At 41.3% G+C, this 21,207-nt stretch overlaps 1 protein-coding gene across 1 annotated transcript in view; it reads left to right on the forward strand.

The window, feature by feature from the left end:
- Window positions 1-6,842: 6,842 nt before the first annotated feature.
- LOC127066625 (hormone receptor 4-like) overlaps window positions 6,843-21,207 on the forward strand; it is a 102,575-nt gene continuing 88,210 nt past the window's right edge. Inside the window, exons 1-2 of the mRNA XM_051000548.1 lie at window positions 6,843-7,497; window positions 10,259-12,192. The gene's annotated coding sequence lies outside the window, so the exon portion shown is untranslated. The remainder of the gene's footprint in view (window positions 7,498-10,258; window positions 12,193-21,207) is intronic.

A 21,207-nucleotide genomic window follows, 5' to 3' on the forward strand; every position in this document is an offset into this window, starting at 1 on the left:
TGGTTAATTATAGATATTTTATATAAAATCAACGTGAGTCGTTACGAGTTACGTGCAGGATAGATCTCGCGTCCTCGATCGTCAATGGCTCTATAAATCGTTTGGAGTCGACGTAACGCGGTTCGACGACCCGATGCAAGCACGGATCGATTAAATGGACTGCGCGCATTAAACTTCCGCGAGTTTCTCGATGAAAGGGAAGCTTTTTCGGACATCATTTTCATTGGGTATTTTTTATAGGCTGGGTGTGAGAAAAAGAAGAGGAAGAAGAATAAAAAAAGAAATTAAAGAAGAGGAAAAAGAGAAGAGAAAAGAACAGCAAAAAAATGGGACGTCTGAATCGTTAATAAAAAAATATATAATAAACGTGGAATATTGCGAGATTAAAGCGAGATTATTTCTCGCCTTGTTCTCGGCTTCCGCGATAGATTTCTAAGAAAATCTTTAAGAAGGTGTTGTTATATGCTCGATGGTATACGTCCGACATTTTTCTCGATTACGTATAGCTTGGCTTCTTATAAAAAAGTCCTCGAAGAAAATTGCTTGTGAGTTTCTCGATAATCTCTCTCTCTCTCTCTCTCTCTCTCTCTCTCTCTCTCTCTCTCTCTCTCTCTCTCCATCTATCTATTTATCTATCTGTCTGTCTATCTTTTTCTCTCTTTCCGTATTTCTCGAGGCAGGCCGTTCTCTATTAATTAGTGTCAAGGTTATAGTCGTTAGGCCGTGTCGTTGAAAGAGCGAGTTCGAGAGCTATTCCGAAAGGAAAACGTAGAAAACCAAGAGCCGTAAGTAAGTAAGTACTACCTATGTACGTATTCACGAGTCAGATCATGAAAGATCATGGATCGTAGCGCCATCTTTGCGGAATAGTGATCTTTTTACTTTTCGTCTTTTTTATCTCTCCTTCTTTTTCTTTTCTTCTAATCATCCCGTTGCTTTGACATCTATATATTTAAAAAAAAAAAAAAAAGAAAAAGAAAAGGGAGAAGAGTTTACAAAAAATAAACAAAAGTAGAAAAAAGAAAAGAAATAAATCATGGATCGCGCGTCGCAATAATATATAACATAACAGACAGACAGACAGACAGAGAAAAAGAGAGAGAGAGAGAGAGAGAGAAAACAAAGACAGAGATTTGGTGTGCGTAAATAATGTGTACTATACTGCACGTTCGTTCAATTCGTAATAAGTCACAATTATTCCTTGTGACGTAAGAAGAAGATTCGCGATCGCGTAGAAACGAATTCGAAGTAGGACTTGACGAGCCGGGCAATAAAGGAAGATAGATAGAGAAATAGAGACAGAGAGACAGAAAAAGAAAGAGAGAGAGAGAAAGAGAAAGACAGAAAGAGAAAGAGAGAGAGAGAGAGAGAGAAAAGGAATAGCTTAAGGAGGCGGTGAAGAGATAAGATACGGCGAAACAAGTGCGATAAGCCGAAATGAGATAGCGTCGTCGCAGGCAAGCCACTGCTCGTATCTCAAAGTCAATGTCCTATGAAGGACTGCTGCCGAGCCACTCGAACGCGCACACGCTTTTCTGATTGCGAGTGTTGTCCGAGAATGCCTTCTCTCTCTCTCTCTCTCTCTCTCTTTCTCTCTTTCTATCTATCTCTCTATCTCTCTCATTCTCTCCTTCTCTTCTCTCTCTTTCTTACTCTCTCATGACACTTCATCTCGTTTGCTCGTTCGCTCTCGCTCGGGGTCGGTCTTCCATCCAGCTCGTTCATCTGACGTGTGGGCGAAATGGCACGCACGACGAGTGCGTACTTGTTAAGGAATGGCCATTGATAAGAGCCTTCGACACCGAATCTCCCTGTGACCTTAAACTTCAGCAATCGTGCGAGCTTAACTAACCGGGAGAACGGGAGGATGCTTGTCTCTTTTACGTTTCCTCGTATATTCCTCTCTCTCTCTCTCTCTCTCTCTCTCTCTCTGTCTCTCTATCTCTCTTTGTCTCTCTTTCCAACTTATCTCTCCTTCGTCTTTCTTTTTTCCTCTTTCCACGGTTTTTTCTCTTCTGTTTCTTTTTCGATTCTCGTTCTGTTTTCTTTCGTGCTTTTTTTTCCTTTTCTTTCCTTTTCTTTTCTTTTCTTTTCTGTTTTTTTTTCGTTTCTTTTCTTTTCTTTCTTCATTCCCTTTTCTCGATTCTCCCTTCAAAGTCAAAAGAAACGATCGAACGGAATGGTAACGGACACGTAAGTACGTTTATCTTGGATCGGTGATAAACGGTTTGACCGATAACGAAATCCTTAAGTAGGAAGTATGTAAGTAGATATTTATTTCTTTAACAAAACATATATGTAAATAGTTTTGCCAATCGAAAAAAAAAAGATATATATATATGTGTGTATGGATGTATTTATGTTTATACATATAAATCAATTTTTTATCTCGAATCGTTATATATATTATAGCGTTTATAGTTAAAAAGATTGAATGAAATAAAATATCGTCGATTAAAAGTGTCGATTACTTGACTTTGAAATACGTACGTATATACATATATATGTGGATTATATACATATGTATGTATTCATTCTACCGCGAAATAGAATGATGAATAATAAAAAGAATGAAGCGATTAGACCGAGAACTAATGTCGTTGACACGAGATAAAAAGAAAAAAAAAGAAGAAGAAGAAAAAAAGAGCATAGGAGCGCTTAGGATTGCGCCGAGTAGTGATTTTTCGTGAAATTCATAGAAGTGTGATACGTGATATATACTAGAGGAAAGAGAACGGTTGATAAGATTCTTTGGTTGACGTGGGATACCCCATGACCTTAAACTTCGGACGGCCTGTATCATTGATTATTACGCGATATCGAAAGAGATAGATAAGAGCATTCCCTCACAACACGTAGGAACTACGTTGTTCGATGGAAAAAAGAAAAGAATATATATATATATATCTGAAATAGTGTTATTAAATTCGTTTCGACAAATCTCTATCAAGAAAAAAAGATAGAGAGGGAGAAAGAGAGAGACAAAGAAAATTTTGTTATTAGAAATAAGTACAAAGGTCTTGATTTCTACGAACGATAAAGAAACTAATATCAAAATCGACGATAGGAATACGCGCGTGTAGACCATGATCTAATCGAGAGAATAGTACATATTTATACATACATGTGTGTGTGGACTTGTATGTGTGTGTGCTAGAGGGAAGAGGAGAAAAAATCAAAATCTACTATATAACTAGAATTGATAGATAAAGAAATGTAATGAAATAGGCGTATTAAAAAAAAAAAAAAGAAAAAAAAGAGAAATAAAAAAAACAGAAAGAGAAAAAAAAGAGAGAATTTATCAAATTTTGGATAAATCGGAAGAGGGAAGAATGACGTGAGAAATTAGATATTGTTAGAAATGATGTGATACCGTCCCGTTGGCAAAGGACGAACGATTTCAGCCCCTTTAAGCGTTAAGGAGTAGAAGGAGCGAGGCCCGTGGCGGATCCATCGAATCTGACCCTGGATCGTATATTCCATTACCAACGGAATCGGTCATCGTTGACCCTTCTATGTCTATCTCCCTCTCTCTCACGCACTGGGACGGACGCACGTATATACACACATACAGGCACGTACGCACTCACGCAAGCGCGCACGCACGTACCCACATACACATACAGAGGTTCGAGGCGTCGTCGATTTCCTCGGCAGTGAGGTGGAGGTGGATCAAGAGGGAGGCTGGGAGAGGAAGAGGGGTAGAAGCGGAATCAGGAAGAGAGAGCGTTGCACCGCTCGAGAGGGTACACTGTACCAGTGAACCCGGTGTGTGTACTCGGCGACCGTCCCCACCACACCCTCGAGAGGGGGAGAGAAAGAGAGAGAGAGAGAGAGAGAGAGAAAGAGAGAAAGATGAAGAGTGGGGGAGAAAATTCGCGCACCCCACCGCCGGGACGTAGAACAGAACAGAGCAGAGCAGAGCAGAGCAGAGTAAAGCAGAGCAGAGCAGAGCGGAAGAGAGCAGAAGAGAGGAGAACAGAGTAGAAAAGAGTGGAAGAAAGCAGAGCAGAGCGGAGTGAAGCAGAGCAGAGCAGAGCAGAGCGGAGAAGAGAAAAGAAGATGATAGAATAAAATAGAATAGAATAGAATAGAAGAGAAACAGAACAGAGCAAAGCAAGGCAGAGCAAAGCAAAGCAAAGCAAAGCAATGCAAAGCAATGCAAAGCAATGCAAAGCAGAACAGAGCAGAGCAGAGCAGAGCAGAGCAGAGCAGAGCAGAGCAGAGCAGAGCAGAGCAGAGCAGAGCAGAGCAGAGCAGAGCAGAGCAGAGCAGAGCAGAGCAGAGCAGAGCAAAGCAGAGCAGAGCAGAGCAGAACAGAACAGAGCAGAGGGTGGCGCGCATCGACTCACCCTCCGCGTCGTAGTCGAGAGTCTACATTGTAGTGGGGAGATCGGTGTCCCGTTGGTGGGGAGACTCCTCGCTCGACTCTACGAACGGCCGTGCCTTCTCGCGATAGAGGGGAGCGTAGGTCCGTGGTGGTGGGGATAGTGCCGTGCGGCCGAGAGAGAGAAAGATAGAGTGAGAGAGAGAAGGAGAGCGAGCGAGAAAGAGGAGAGGAGAGCTCGACGACGGCAAGGAGAGGTCATTGACCTCAGCGGCAGCCTGCCGGCTGCTAGAGAGCTACGTCGCTCGCGCCGCGCCGCGCGCTGGCCTCTCGCGCTCTGCCTGTTCCGCGTTTCTTCGTAACCTCGTGTGTGCCGTACGCGCGCGAGAGAGAGTACCGCCGCACGCTCTCCTGCCCATCTCTCGCCCTCTCTTTTTTTCTCTAACGTCTTCGTCTTCGTCGTCGTCGTCGTCGTCGTCGTCGTCGTCGTCGTTGATCGTCGTCTTAGTCGTCGTCGTCGTCGTCGTCTTCGACTACCTGTCTCGTTGTCAACGTTCGTCAACGTCGTCAACGATCCTCGTCGTTTTCGTCTTCGTTGATTTTCGTCGGTGATGAAAAAGAGGGAGAGAGATAGAGGCACAGATAGATGAATAGATAAATAGAGAAAGCGAGGAAGGGGAGGGGGAGAGAGATAGAGCGGGGTAGAGGGAGAGAGGAGAGAGAGAGAGAGAAAGAGAGAGATACTCGAGAGTCGTGCGTTTATTTCTCGAGAGTAGTGTGCTTAGCTCGACGAGCCCTCCCATCGTTCGTCTCATCGGAAAGCAAATCTACGGGAGTTATCCGAGAGCCTGTGGAAAAAGACGGTCTCTCTTCCTCTTTCTTTTGCTTTTTCTTTCTTTTTTTTTTTTGATTTTTCTACTTCTTCTTCTTCTTCTTCTTCTTCTTCTTCTTCTACTACTGCTACTACTACTACTACTACTACTACTTCTACTACTACTACTATTACTGCTAGTTTTTCTTCAACTTCTGTTACTTCCTCTCTCGCGAAGAATCTATCGCTTCGTACCCCCTATTTTCCTTTCTATCCCTAAGTCTATTCTTCTCTCCTGGAGCGGGAGAGAGAGAGAGAGAGAGAGAGAGAGAGAGAGTAAAAGAGAGAAGAGAGAAGAAAGAAGAGAAAGAGAGAGAGAGATTTGATCGAGGGAGGGAGAAGGAGAAGGAGAGAGCGAGACATCGAAGCTCCACGCGCGTACTACTAGTGAGCAGAGGGTCTCTTATCGCCTCGACTGTTCGGAACGGTTTTACGGAGCTCTCTCTTTCTTTTCCTCTTTCTTTCTCTCTTTCTCTCTCTCTCTCTCTCTCTCTCTCTCTCTTTCTCTTTTTCTTTCTCTCTCTCTCTCTTTTTCTCTCTATCTGTCTCTTCGTCTCTCCGTTTCCCACTCTTGTTCTCTTCTTCTCTTGTTCTCTTTTTTGCGTACGGATCTTCCTTAACAAGATTCACGAGAATAAGAAAGGGAGTATATTAATTACATCTTCGCGGAAGTGTTTCTCGTAAACGTACGAAAAGTTTTTCGGTAAGAGAAGAAAAGAGAAGAAGAAAAGAAGAAGGGAAGGGAAAATAAGGGAAAATATGAGATAAGATCGGAGAAGGGACGAGAGAGTTAGAGAAGAAGAAGAAGGAGAAGAAGAAGAAGAGGAAGAGGAAGAGGAAGAAAAGGAAGAAGAAGAAGAGGAAGAGAAGAAGAAGAAGACGACGAAGAAGAAGATACTACGGTGGTGTTTTCGGTGTTGTTACGACGACGATGTTTCGTGCGGTTCTCGCTTGGCCTGTGTGACAAGTAGGATTATTCGGGTGCGAGAAAGAGAAGTAGTAGTAGCAGTCAGCAGCCAACAGCAGCAACAGCAGCGCCGGCAGCAGCACCAGCACCACCAGCACCAGCACCAGCACCAACAGCAGCAGCAGCAGCAGCAGCAGCAGCAGCATAACCGAGCGCATCGACGAGAAGGGGGTTGAGGTGGAGGAGAACAAGGTGGAGGAGGTGGAGAAGTAGGAGGAGCAGGAGGTGGTGGAGGAGGAGGAGGAGGTGGCGGAGGAGGAGGTGGAGGAAGAAGAAGAGGCCGAAGAGAGCAGCGAGTGCGACGACCGGACCACAGTAGTGTACCGCGTTTGTTGTTTCGCTGGCTCGCTTTCGGTCCGCCCGCCCGCCTGCCGCCGTCATCGTCGTCGTCGTCTTCGTCGTCGTCGTCGTCTTCGTCGTCGTCGTCGTCGTCGTCGTTGTCGTCGTCGTTGTTGTCACGGAATCGCAACAGCACCGTCTTCGATAATCGCGCCTATTCGCGAGTGTGTCGCGTCTCTTTCTATCTGTCTGTCTATCTCTCTCTCTCTCTCTCTCTCTCTTTATCTGTCTCTCTTTCTCTCTATCCTTCTCTTTCTTTCTATCTTGATAGTAGATTCTTTTCTATATCTCTTCTTATTTTTTTCCGTTCTCGTTTTCATTTATTTATTTTTTTTTTGTTTCATTCTTTCTTTCTTTCATTTAAACCACCCCTCCGTTCTCTGTTTTCTCCGTCAGTGCGTGCGTGTCACCGGCCTGGCTCACGACCGTTCGTTTCGCGCGTTCGTTGTCGTACAGTGAGTGTGGGTTAGACCGGAGTTGACGAAGAAGAAGAAGAAAAAGGAGAAGAAAGAAAAGAAAAAGTAGAAAAAGAAAAGAGAGAGAGAGAGGAGGATAAGGAGAAGGAGGAGGAGGAGAAAATAAAGAAAAGAAAAGGAAAGAGAGGGAAAGAGAGAAATTAAAAGTAGGAAGGAAGGAGTAGTAAAGGAAAAGTGTAATCCGTCTTTCTATAGTGGGTGAACCAGAAGGCCGATGTCGTGTCATGAAAGAGTACGAGTAGAACGGACGGAGAGACAAGTAGACGAGATGAGATGAGATGAGAGGAGAGGATAGGATAGGAGAGGAAAGAAGATGATCCGATAAGATCGAGCGGGAAGGGATGAACGAGTTTGGCGAAAAAAACGAACTCGAAAGAACGAAAAGAAAAAAGAGGAACCAAACGTGTGATACCAAACGATCCGAAAAGAGAGAATATAAATCGGGATTATTATCTTGGGATACGCGTGCACTCCGGTTCGTCGGGATAAAAGGAAAAAGAACAAAACAAAACAAAAAGTAACCCGTTCGCGAGAAAGTCGCGAGATCTCTTGTCGCGGAACATTCAAAGAAAGAAGTTGAAATTAGTTGAGAGTGAGAGTGTTAAGAGTGCGAGAAACACGAGAGAAGAGAGTCCGAGAGAAGTGTTCCGCGATATTTTTGGATGCGATAAAGGAGAGAGAGAGAGAGAAAGAGAGAGAGAAAGAGAGAGAAGGAAAAAAGAGAGGGAGGGAGAAATAGATAGATAGATAGATAGATAGATAGATAGATAAATGATATAGATAGGATAACGGTTTCGATAGAACAAGACGCGCGTTCAACCTTTAGGCTCCTCTGTCTCGCGCGTCTCCACGTCGTCGATCACTCTCTCTTTCGTTCGCGTTCCACGCGGTGCTCGGAAGAAGGTCCGAGAAAACCTTTCACGGCACCTTATTCTCCATCGTGTCATTTCTTATTTCTATCCTTATTACATCATCGCGCGTTATCGCTCTATATATTCAACCTATTATCTCGTTCCATCTTTCTGTCTTTCTTTTTCTTTCCGTTTCTCTCTATCTCTCTCTCTCTCTCTCCGTTCGTCTCTCTCTCTCTCTTTTTCTCTCCAAAAGATCCGTACCATCGTTCATCGTCCTCGTCATCGTCGTTATCGTCGTCGTCGTCGTCGTCGTCGTCGTCGTTGTCGTCGTCGTCGTCTTCTTCTTCTTCGTCTACGTCTACGTCTACGTCTAAGTCTACTTCTTCTACGTCGAACTACGTTCTACATTGAACTACGCGGAGTGCGATTAGATTCGATTTAGAAAATTTAAGTATACCTACCTATACGAAGAACTTTACTTTCCCTCTTCGTTTTATCTACGTGCATTCCTCCGATGTCGATGGGTCGACCGAACGCTAATGATCGTTTAATAAGAACGGGAGGAGCTGTCGGAGGTGGAGGAGGAACGTTTGTTATATGGTGACGATGACGTAGCGAGCCGGCCACGCGCGTCCCGCCGCTGCCTCTTTTACGGTGTGCACGTGGCTCTCTTTCTATCTCGCTCTCTCTCTCTCTCTCTCTCTCTGTCTCTCTCTCTCTTTCTCCCTCTCTCACTCTCTCATTCTCTCTCGCTCTCTCGCTCTTCTTACTCTCTCGCTCTTCTCCCCTCCCCTCGAACTGTCTCCGCCCCCGCCACGCTCGTTCACGCGCAAGAGAGAAAGAGAGAGAAGCTTCGAGAGAAGGGACGAAAGACCGGCAAACATTGTCCCTCTCTCTCTCTCTCTCTCTCTCTGCTTCGTACGACTGTGTGTTTATGCCTCCATGTGTGACTCTGATGTGTGCGTGCGCGTGTGCGTGTTTTCGTATGTATTTTTCTCTCTCCGCTCTCCGCATATATATATATATATATATATATATATATATATATATTCGATGGTAAAAACACAGCAGAAAAACGCGTGTCCGAAGGGTAGATAAATGTAAAAAAAGAGAGAGAGAGAGAGAGAGAGAAAAAGAGAAACAAGCGACAGGGAAGGGGAGGAAGAGAACTTTAGAGAAACGTGCAACTCTTTCCCGCGCTTTTCTTCGCGAGCCAATAGGCGAGTGCCGTACTCTCCGTGAGAGAACGTGTGCCCGTGTTCCCGCTTGTTTTCGAATCGAATTTTAGATTTACCCTTTGATGTGCCTACGAAACTTTCGACGGATTTCGTTGTTTTATTCGTACATATAAGATAATTGGGATCGTTTATTGAAGAAGAAGAAAAAAAAAAGAGAGAAAAGAAAAAAATTTTTTGAACGATCAACGATACGATATAGGTACTTACGCGTATACGATATTCGAGTCAACACAGAATACATATATATATATATATATATATATGTATAAATAAAAAAGAAATAAAAAAACAAACCGAAAAAAAATTAAAAAAAAGTGATATCACCGCGAAGTCGTAGTTCGAGAAACGATCAAAAGAAAAAAAAAAGAGCGAGCGAAGAAAAAACACAAAAAAAAGGAGGAGAGAGATAAGTCTTTCCCTCCCCCCCCCCCCCGACTAATAGGAAAGCGTGAGTACCTAAACGCGAGAAAACATTAGAGAAACACGCGCGCGTAATATTCGACATGCGCGTCACGACGTGGGCCGTTTCGTAGAGAGCGCGAGTTATAAATAAAACGCGCGTTCTCGCCTATGCCGGTGCGCAACATCACCGAAGCTATCTATCTATCTCTCTCTCTCTCTCTCTCTCTCTCTCTCTCACTCATTCACTCACTCACTCACTCTCTCCTCTTTCTTTTTCTCTTTCTTTCTCTATGTCTATCTATCTCTCTTTCTCTTTCTCTTTCTCTCTCTCATGTTGCTTTCTATCCGTTCTATTTGCGACGTTCTATCAAACGAGGTGTCGATGAAAAAGTCAGGAAAATATCGTGAAAAAATAACAGGGGAGAAAAGGGAATATACCAATAAATAAATAAATAAATAAATAAATAAATAAATAGATAGATAAATGATATAAGAGCAAAATTGTAGATTTCGGGAATATCCGTCGAATGTTTCTCGGCACTTCGCTCGACTTTGATTTTCGTGTTTTTTTTTTTCTAATTTTTTTTTACGGGTCAGATAATAGATGAATGAAGACGTGAACGATAAGGAGGGACGACTAGATTTAAGAAAATTTTTAATAAAAAAAACGTTACATATACTTACATACACATACTCATATACGCATATACACACGTATACGTACATAAATATATACATACATGCATAAGATCTTGTCATACGTTTCTCTTTCTCCTATCAGCAGTTGATTTATACCGTTGGGATTAATACACGCGTTGAATCGGGTTGGTGTCCGGATGATTTTTCTCCAATAAAGGAAGTATAATATACACAAGTGTTCATCGTATTCTACGACGATATTTCGTTATTCGATATGTCGAAAGTTTATCGAATTTTACCGTACTCTTTTATCGTGACTGTTTACGATTGGACATATTGAAGTGTTCCGAAAAGAATAAGAATAAGAATAAGGATAAGAATAAGAATAAGAATAAGAATAAGAACAAGAATAAGAAGAGGAAGAAGAAGTTGACAGGGAGAAGAAGGATCTTGAAGGACGTTTACACGAGGAGGATCCAACCTTGATCGGTAGGAAAGAGTTTCAAAGCGAAAAAGAAAGAAAGAGCAAAGAGAGCGAGAGAGCGATATATATATATATATATACAGAAAGCCAGAGAAAGAAAGAAAGAAAGAAAGAGAAAGTGAGAGAGAGAGAGAGAGAGAGAGACAGAGAGAGAAGAAGATAAAAAGAGAAGCAAAGAAAAAAATCAGAAAAAAGATTGAAGGAAGGAAGAAAAAAAGAAAGAAAGAAAGAAAGAAAGAAAGAAAGAAAGGAAGAAAGGAAGGAAGGAAGGAAGGAAGAAAGGAAAGAGTGGAAGGTGAGAGGGAAAGAGAGAGAGGGATCGGTTGATTTCGCGCTATGCTAGAGGATCGTCGAGCCAACGAGCTCGATCCTCCTTTCCTCCGTGCGAGAATCATCGCCGTTGGCGCGAAGAAGGGATCGAGGAGAAGGGTAGAAGTAACGGCAGAAGGAGGAGGAAGAGGAGGACGAGGAGGAGGACGAGGAGGAGAAGGAGCAGGAGGAGGAGGAGGAGGAGGACGAGGAGGACGAGGAGGAGGAAGAAGAAGAGGAAGAAAAAGGAGGCGGTGCGTCTGGTCTATGACGTTGCTCTGAGCTACGACGTCACGGTAACGGTAACGGTAATCCGCGTACACGCCGACCGACCTAGTCGTGCGACCGGAGAACGGCGAATAGCGCAACGCCTCGAGGAATTTAAAAGTGAAACTCTCACCGACACGATCCGCCGTTAACCTCCTTCACCTCCACCTCCACCTCCACCTCCACCTCCGTCTCCGTATTCACCTCCTCTTTCTCTTTCTTTCTCTTTCTTTTTCTCTCTCTCTGTCTTTCTCTCTCTCTCTCTTCCTTCCTTCTCCCCTTTTCCCCTGCCTCTTTTCCTTTTCTCTTTCTTTTTTTCCTTTTTCTTTTACCTTTCCTTCTTTTTCTTCTTCTTCTTCTTCTTCTTCTTCTTCTTCTTCTTCTTCTTCTTCTTCTTCTATCGTTTCTTTTTTTTCTATTTGTAGTACTTCATTTTCTACTTTATATCATTCTCCTTCTCTCGTCTTTACTTCTTCTCTTCCTCCTTCTCCCTCACCATTAGCTCTACTTCTACTTCTCCTTCTCCTCCTCCTCCTCCTCCTCCTCCTCCTCCTCGTCCTTCTCCTCGTCTTAAAAAAGGTGCAACCAAAGTGCAAGTGAATTTTCCAGTGTCAACGTCGACAAAAGGGATATTCCCGGTCGTTTAACGAGTGTTAAAAAATAATGCCGACGAGAATGATCACGATGTTGTTAATAATGTTGTTAACGATGATGATGATGATGATAATGATAACGTTAGTGACGAAGACGGAGATAAGCAGGTGCGTGCCGGAACGCAGCTGAAAACAGCCGACAAAGTCCGGGCCGTTTCGTTCTGCCTCGGACTTCCGGAAGTAACGGAGTGGAAGAGGAAGAGGAAGAAGAGAAAAAAGAAGAAGAAGAAGAAGAAAAAGGAGAAGAAGTAGAAGAACAAGGAGTGCGAGAGAGGGAGGGAGGAGAAGAAGGAAGGAGGAGGCAGAAGAGGGCTACGCTAACAGCTGCCGCTCACGTTGATGGCCGATCATCGACGAACCAAAAATGTAAGTTTTTTATTCTTTTTGTTTCTTAGGAGGGTTTTTACCTGAATCCCTTCATCGCTCCTCATATCTTCTCGATATCTTATTCATTCGTTTACTCGTTTGTTTGTTTGTTCTTTCTTTACTTATACAAGTTATCAAACGATAATCAGTATTATTTATTATGTTCATTTGTTACGATGACACGCGTAAATTATCGAAAAAAGATAACAAACGAGCGAACAAATGAGTAATGAATGAATGCTGAATGATTTCTCGAGAATGTGTTAGAATGAAATATCTCGACACCCTGTAGAAAAACACGCGGATAGAGAGAAACGTGTAGAAACTATTACTCTCCCTATAGAAAGGAAAGGAAGCGGATAGAGAAACGTGCTCTCCTAGGCAAGCCGCTACTAACTCTCGTGCCTCTCCCTGGATCGAGTTTCACTTCTTCACTGTCTCTTTCCGCGACTAGTTCTAACGATTCTTCTTAACCGAAGAAAAGTAAAATTCATCGGTGCACCGTATTGAAAATATCGAGTTGAGAGTAATATCACAGATGGATTAAATCTTATTGATTATTAAAAGATCGTACGAAAGGAAAAGAAAAGAAACTCGTACGTTTCGATCGATAAACTTGACCATGATTTTCATCAGAAAAAGAAAAAAGTTACGGTAGACAAATAAAATACGGAGTTTTTCGTTATAATATATCACTTATCTATTTTAAATATATCGGACGAATTTGTTTTTGCAATTCGAGATATTTAATATACTTTCATTTTCGTTATCAAGATCGCCAGCTCGTATAATATTAATAATTATAATATATTAATAAAATAAAACAAAACAAAATAAAATAAAATAATTTTTAACGATAGATCGATAAGGAGGGGAAAAAACTGAAGTTCAAAGAGAATTGTTATAATTGCATTTGTACAGATATTTGTTTAGGAACGATACATAATATATATATATATATATATATATATATATATATATTTTGAAGCACGTTTAAATTCGTCTCGTCTGTTGTAATAAAACATGGTAGAGACGCGGAAGCGAGCTAACATTTCCGGTATCGCTAGCGCGTCACTAACGATCGGTGAGAGTCAACAATCGATTTCTGCTCGAGGCGACTCGATGCCGTTTCTCTTTATCCTCTTCCATATTTCTCTCTCTCTCTCTCTCTCTTTCTTTTTCTCTTTCTCTCACTCGCTCTCTTTTATGCTTTCTTTTTAACTCGTCGATCGCATTCACCATTGTAGCACACTCTTCCTATTTCCTTATCTAACGTACAACATATTATACTTACAAGAGTATACTCCTCTTTACTTTTCATATAGTCATATCTAAACTATATTATATATATATTATTAGAGATATTATTTTTCAATAAGTATACTCGAAAAAATTTTCGTTAATGAAAAGAGTGTTATGATATAACTCTCGCGTTACTTTTGATGAATAAATAGTGAAAAAGTTTAGACGAGAGTAAGAAAAAGAGAGAGAGAGAGAGAGAGAGAGTATATACGAGAACAAGAGTGAGAGAAGAAGAGAAAGAGACACAGAGGAAAAGAAAAAGAGAGAGAAAGAGAAAGAGAGAGAGAGAGAGAGAAAGGGAAAGAAGAAAGAGACGAAACCGAAAAGAGAGGGCAAGTTAATTTTGTATCGACGAGCACCTCGTTATACATGGTCGTGCACGAATGCCCTCACCGTATGTAGGTTAATCCAAGCTCGACGCGAATCGACCTGCTGGGAGAATCGTGCATGGGTCAGGCTAACGAATGGGGTAGGTAAGGGACGTAGTGGATACCTCCAAGACTCGCACGTGCCGTGAGCGCGCGGACTTATTTCCTCTACCACTCATTTCTTTTTCTATCTCTTTCCCACGCACACATACTCCTTCTCTCTCTCTCTCTCTCTCTCTGTTTCTCTCTTTCTTTGTCTGTTCCCCTGTCTCCCTGTTTCTCTTTCAAATTGAAGAAAGAACGAGAGAATCGAGACAATACGCGATGACTTATCATCCATAGAATTTGACAAGGACGCAAATTGGACGTTCCCTGAATAAGAGAACGTATAATTCGTTTCTAAAAAAAAAAAAAAAAGAAAAAAAAATAGGACGAAGAATGAAAGAAAGAAAATAACTTTCTTACAAATGAAATAAGATTGTTAGCTAGCTCTGTACGATATTTAGATCATACCATAAAAGAATATTCCTGTAAGAGAAGCCCCGTAAAAGTCGTTGACTGATAAATCAATATCCCACAACGTTTTTCCATTCCCAAGTATATACATTTATTCTATCTCTGCGATTTCAAGTTAAAAATCTTTTCTCGTTTTTTCGTCGATATTAGATCGCAATATATCGACGATCTCTATTCGTCCATCTATTACCTTCATTTTCGAACGATACGATACACTTCGATCTAACACGTTATTAACATCCTCTCCCATACCACTCTCCTAACGATTCATCGACAAAGTTTAAAGAAGGAAATAGAAAATGACGAAAAGTTGGAAAAATTTATAGATAAGGGATTCGCATTTTTGCAGATTTTTTTTCTTCCTTTTTATTCTTCGTTCTTCTACGCATACATGCTCATGTATTTAAATACGTATATCCTAGATGTGGTCATAGCTTACAAGGGACTTACAATTAGTAACGGGCGTTGTTATCTATCTGTGAGAAGAGATTGGTGAGGATGAGTGAGCGAACTAGCAAACGAGTGAGAAGGAAAAAGACGCAAAAAGGGAAAGAAGGAAGAAGAATAAAAAAAGATAGAAAAAAGAAAAAGAAAATGAAAAAAGAGGAGAGAGAGAGAGAGAGAGAAAGAGAGAGAGAGATGCAATGAATTCAGTAGTGTGGAGGAAAGAAGGACGAGGACGGGAAGTCGGGAAGAAGGAAGGAGAGAGGGCGCAACGGTCGTGGCTAGGAAAGGGAGGGAGGGAGAGTAGAAGGGAGGATAGGAGGTTGGGAGGGAGGAAGGGAGGGAGATAGAGATAGAAAGAGTGAGAGAGAGAGAGAAAGAGAGAGAGAAGAGGAGGAACGGAACGGTCGCACGACGCGCACGGTAGCGGGGCGCTACGCAGAGTGTCGGTGTGTGTCGCGCTGGAGGCCGGCCGAGGTCGACGGCCTACGGTCGGGCATCTCCGTATCGAGTCGGAGAAGCTCGGCACTAGGTCAGTGATGGAGTCACTGGCCGCCCCGAGCGTCGAGGCAATGACACCGAGCACGCCGTTGCTGCCACCGAACGAACGACCGGCTCTCCCCACCACCACCGCCACTACCCCACCACTACCTCTACTACACACCCTCCTCCCGCCTGTCCTCCCACTATTCGACTGCGCCAACGCCAGCCAGAGCAACTCCTCTCCTCTATTGGCCTCGCCCCGCCACTGACTCGACGCAACCGACGACCGTTCGTCGTCGTTCGTTCTTTGCGCCGCCACACTCGAAAACTCTTTATGTAGGTATATGTACCTATCTCACACGTGCTTATATATATATATGTATGATGTGTGTGTATATATATATATATATATATATATATATATATATGATATGTGTATGCATGTATATGTGCGTGCGCGCGTGTTACGTACGTGTTTCTCCGACGTAACGTAACCGAAACGCGTTACGTAGCGCGCTCGAATTTTCAACGTCTCTTCCTCCTTCTCTCTCTTTCTCTCTCTCTCTCTATCTCTCTTTTCCTAACTCTTGTTCTCTTTTATTGTTTCTTCTTTATTTTGCATAATACATAATTAGTTTTTTACAACGTGTAGCAAGTATTTATATTTACGGATATTTCCAGCCTGGTATATATATATATATATATATATATATATATTTCTCTTATTAATGATATATTATTTTTATCCCAAAGGAAGTTTGTCGTTATCGAAGAACGATATGAGTTTCGTCTAGTTGTCATCGTCCTTAATGATCCATTTAAAAGTTATTGATGTTTTATATTTTATATATCGATCGTTCCCCACGGACTCGTGCACGGATTACTATTCCTATGAGAAAAATGAAAACAGCAGAGGAAAAGAAAAAAGAAAACAAGAGAGAAAAGAATAAATGAACGACTCGCAAACACGCGTTTAAAAATGTGTTTTGTAATGATAAATTACGTTTACTCTACTCGTTTAATTAATTACAAAATAGGTAAGTTCGTTGATATTTAAAGATCGACACGAGGGATGAGCCGAGAGAAAGAGAGAGAGAGAGAGAGAGAAATTTCGTCGTTATCTGAAATTCGTTAATTATTCGTAAAGTTCAATTCGTTACGCAAGCTCCGCATCGTCGACGAAGGGAATTAGTAAAAGCGACTAACAATAGGTTTTAAGGTGTGCCAATCTGTGCTGTTAAAGAGAGATAGAGAGAAAGGGATAGAGATAGATGAAGAGAGAGAAGGAGAGAGAGAGAGAGAGAGAGAATGAAGGAGAAGTAGATAGGTCTATCAATTATCGGATAAGCCGGTACAAAAGCGATGCATTTACATCCTTATACCTCGAGATTCCCTTCCTTCAAGAAATATACATACCTATACACATACAATATGTATGTACATAAATAAAAGGGGAGAGGCAGAAACCGTTAAGTTCTCTGTTCGCGCCCGGTCAACGAATCGAGACATAGAGATTGGTATAATATAATGCTGAATTTTATATATCGGGAATGGTAAAAAGTACGATGACTACGACGTTTTCGTTGCATTCACATATCTAAATCGAGCGATTCTAAAAAAGCTACGATAATCGTGAAAGAGAAAGAAAAAGGAACGGTCGGGAGGTTGAGTGGTTGCTCGGGGAGGTTGGAGGGTTTGGGGGATTCGGGGATTGAGGCAGAAACGAAGAAAACGAGAGAGAGAGAGAGAGAGGGAGAGAGAGCAACGTCATGGGGGTAGAATGATGGAGGAAAGTGTTTTTACACGTGGGAGGTCCTAAAAGCCTAAAAGAGAATTCCACTTGGACGATGGGAACGAGAAAAGTACGGGTATGAGGGCTTTAAACGAAGAAAAGGTGTTAACATCAAAGAGATTTTGAAATTTGATTTTTTGCCTCGTATAACGGAATGATGTTCTTATTGATATTAATTATGATGAATGAAACATATGTAGTTATACATAAGTAGGAGATACATCGGTACGAGGTCGTTCGTATTTCTTTCGTAGTTAAAAAAAAAAAAAAAAAGAAAAAAGAAAGAGAAAAAAGAAGAAATAGAAAAAAAAGGAAGAAAAAAACTGTTCAAACGTTCGAGGCCACTTTCACCCTCGTGACTTCGGTGTACGAGGGGAAAGGTAAAAAGGAAAAGCAAGCACCCGCAGAATGCGGGACACCATGATGGGCTCGACGAGTACTCATCGAGTGGGACACGAATAACCTTGGACTAGCGGTACCGTGCGTAAGATTAGCGGCTTTCGTCTAATAGATTAAATACTTTATTTCTATTTCTCTCTCTCTCTCTCTCTCTCTCTCTCTTTTTTTTTCTTTCTCTTTTTCACTCTTCATCTCATATGTATCTGGTTACAGGCAGTCCTTGAACGTTCATTAGTACAATTTATTTCAACTTGTTTCATCGTAACTCTTTAATAAAAGGATAAAATTAAAACAGGAGCAAAAAACTTAGGATCCATTTAATGAATGAGTAATAAAGGTAAAAAAAAAAAGAAAGATCGTGAAAGATCGTAAATCGAGGATCGAGATAAAATCATTCGATGATACTGATCGTTCGTATCCGATCGATCGGGATCGCAAGATCACGGTGTATCTCGGAATAGCCATGGACTAGCGGTACCATGTGTAAGTTAGCGGATCCCTCCTCATCTAAGTTACCTTTCGAGCCGGTGTAGCGAGTCCGGTGGAGCGAGTCCAGTGCACGACGAGACTGGACTCGGTTCCCATTCTGGTAGGTAGAACGCAGAGCCATTGGGCTCGACAGACCGCTATTCTCAAGAATGGTGAGTTGTTGCTGGTAGTAGTGATAGTGGTGATGGTGATGGTAGTGGTGATGGTGATGACGGTGGTGGCACTGCTACCGTTACTGTTACTGTTGATGATGGTAGTGGTGATGATGGTAGTGGTGGTGGTAGGACGAACGGTTATGGTGTCTATGGACTTTCACCTACCATCGAACGAATGCCGCTAGCGCAACAGCTCTCACTTCCATTTCGTTCGTTCAGATGCGAACGACTACTATCTACTCCGAGAAACCAGTCTTGCGAACTTTGTATCCTTGTCTTATTTTTTTTACGCATTTGTATTTATTTATTTATTTTCTTGTAATTGTTTTGTTTTTAAGCTCTTTTTTTTATTTTTCGTATCTCTCTTTCCGCATCTCATTTCTTGCGTCATGAAAATCTTCCATCACCGTCGTTTCCATGGTTTTTCGAAGAAATGAAAATCGTTATAATGATTTCTCGATCATCCTTGATCTTTTCGCTTTTTTCATGGCGAACAACCCAATCGATCTTTTTTTACAGATCTTGCATACGTAGTTTCATACATGTAACATTCGAATCAACAGATTTAGAAAAGTACTTTTATATTTTATTTGACGATCAGCTAGACTGAATCAATTTGATTTGTGGAATATGAAACTAACGATCGTTCCAAGCTCGATAAATGTAATAAATTGATAGCTCACGTAAATCGATAAAACAGAATCCTTTTCAATATAATAATTAATGACAATGACGTGTCGTTAACATCGGATCGGTGATTTCTAAGTTATGGAGAACGAAAGAGAGAGAGAGAGAGAGAGAGAGAGAGAGAGAGAGAGAGAGAGAGAGAGAGAGAAAACAGAGAAGATAAAAAAGCGAAATTTTCTTACAAGTTATTTAACATATAGTATTTAAATCTGAAAGGCGAGGGTGAGGATTAATAGTTCGAACTTTAGAAAATAATGCTCGAGGCATAAAATAATAGAAAAGGTTATGGTAGCGTTAAAGAAAGTTACAGGAAAGTAGCGTGGATCGTATTCGTTCGAGCGTGTAAAGAGGTGCGTGCATTTTAATGGTTTAGCTTAGCTTGTTTTGCAAAGAAAGAGAAAGAGAAAAAGAAAGAGAGATAGAGAGAGAGGACGATTTCACCCTGTCTTTCTCACAGACGCGAATTGGCCTTCACCTCGTGAGCCGACTCCGTGACTACACGACAAAAGGATATCGCGCGATCCTCTTTTGCTAGAAGGATCTTTCTCGACGATTCCGTTCACTCGTTTTATCTCGTTGTTAGTCAGTCTCTCACATTGTAACTACATACATACATACATAAATACATAAATACATAAATACATGTAATTACACGTAAGTAAGTACTTACATACATATAGAAAGAGGGAGGAAAAGAGAGAGAGAGAGAAAGAGAAAGATAGAGAAAGTTAACCATAAAGAGATGCACGAGTTAGAAAATATAGAGTCGTAAAACGATTCAATGATTTTTCACTTTGTCTAAGAGGATGTAAGTTAGTCGATGGCTTGAATTCGCAAGAAGAATAAAGATGAACGTCTGAATGTTTCTTTTCTTTTCTTTTTCTCTTAAGAGGACAGCTCGTCGATGAATCGAATAAAATGAAGCAATCATATCATAATTCGTTCTTAATGTAAGAATTTTTAGATTTGATCATTGACAAAATTTGTTAGTTAGAACGCGTTAAAAACGACGAACTTCTAATTGATAGAAACGATGTAGAAATTGATCTCAAGAATCCTAGATCGCATAGATACGTAGCTATCTATATATATCCTAGTTTTTGAAACGTTTCTCAGGTCTCAGGTCAGTTTAGTCGGCACCACCTAGTACGAAACTCAATAGGAACTCTTTCTTTCTCTCTCTTTCTCTCTTTTCCTCTCTTTCTCGAGTTAGGAATGTGAAAATCTATTTGTACGTCGCACCTGCGAGCCCGCATATTTTAACAGTACGCAAAGCACATTGTTTTCGAGCGAGATGCCACTATCCGATAGCACGATTTTCATATCACGCGTATAGCTCGGTTAGCGGAGCTCCGTCAATTACGGAACAACGTAAATAGATATAATATGTACTTATGTATATATATATATATATATGTATGTATGTATATATACATATTATATCCTTAATAAACGAGAAGAACGTCGATCGGTATCGGCGATAAATAAGTTAAGCGCGATCTAATGTCATGGTCGTTAAGACCGCGCCCTTTCGAGTCGTTTAAACTCCAGGAAACTATCGTTGTTTTCTCGAATTCCCGTGATACCAATCGATTATGCAAAATAATACGTATTCTTTCTTAGAAAACGTTAATATCGCTCGTTAGAATCGTGCCTCGTTAACTTTTCTTTCTTTGTAATTAACCTAAGAGACACACGAACCTTTTCTATTCTTTTCTAACTAACTGCTAGATACTTTGTAAGTAAGTACAAAGGTATATTACGATCACATATAGAAAACACATATTTACATGTCGTTCTTGCGACTTACGCTAACTACGTTTCTCACCGAGTTCTTTTATTTATATATATTTTTCGTTTTTTTTTTCTTCTTTTTTACTTTCTTTGTACAAAATACATCAAGCGTATTTTCGAAATCTCTTCGTTTAATCTCGATACGCGTATGTACGTTCTGTCATATTATTCAATGCATTGTGTGTGAATTCGCACACGCGCTTGCGCCCTCAAAACATCGACGTTTACAAGTATATAAATAATGAAAGAGAAATTTTCGAACTCGGAAGAAAGAAATCGCGATCGTGTAGACTCTTACACAAACAGGGTAGATATCTTTTTACTTCGTCGTGCTTCGATCGGGCTGATTGGTTCGTATCTGGTTTGAGGTTTTATGAACGACTACCTGAAAAGAACGATCTTTTCTACGAACGTCTAGAGTTAGACTAGATATCACGTATTAAGGTACCAACGACGAACTTTCTCTTTGGAGGACGATGCACCCATAGCTTCAACCTCCCCCACCTTCTCTCTCTCTCTCTCTCTTTTTCTTTTTTGCGAACTCACCTCTTCTCTAATCGCTATTCTTCCTGTCACTTATCGTCAT

This window comes from Vespula vulgaris, chromosome 10, assembly GCF_905475345.1.
Source record: "Vespula vulgaris chromosome 10, iyVesVulg1.1, whole genome shotgun sequence".
NCBI lineage: Eukaryota > Metazoa > Arthropoda > Insecta > Hymenoptera > Vespidae > Vespula > Vespula vulgaris.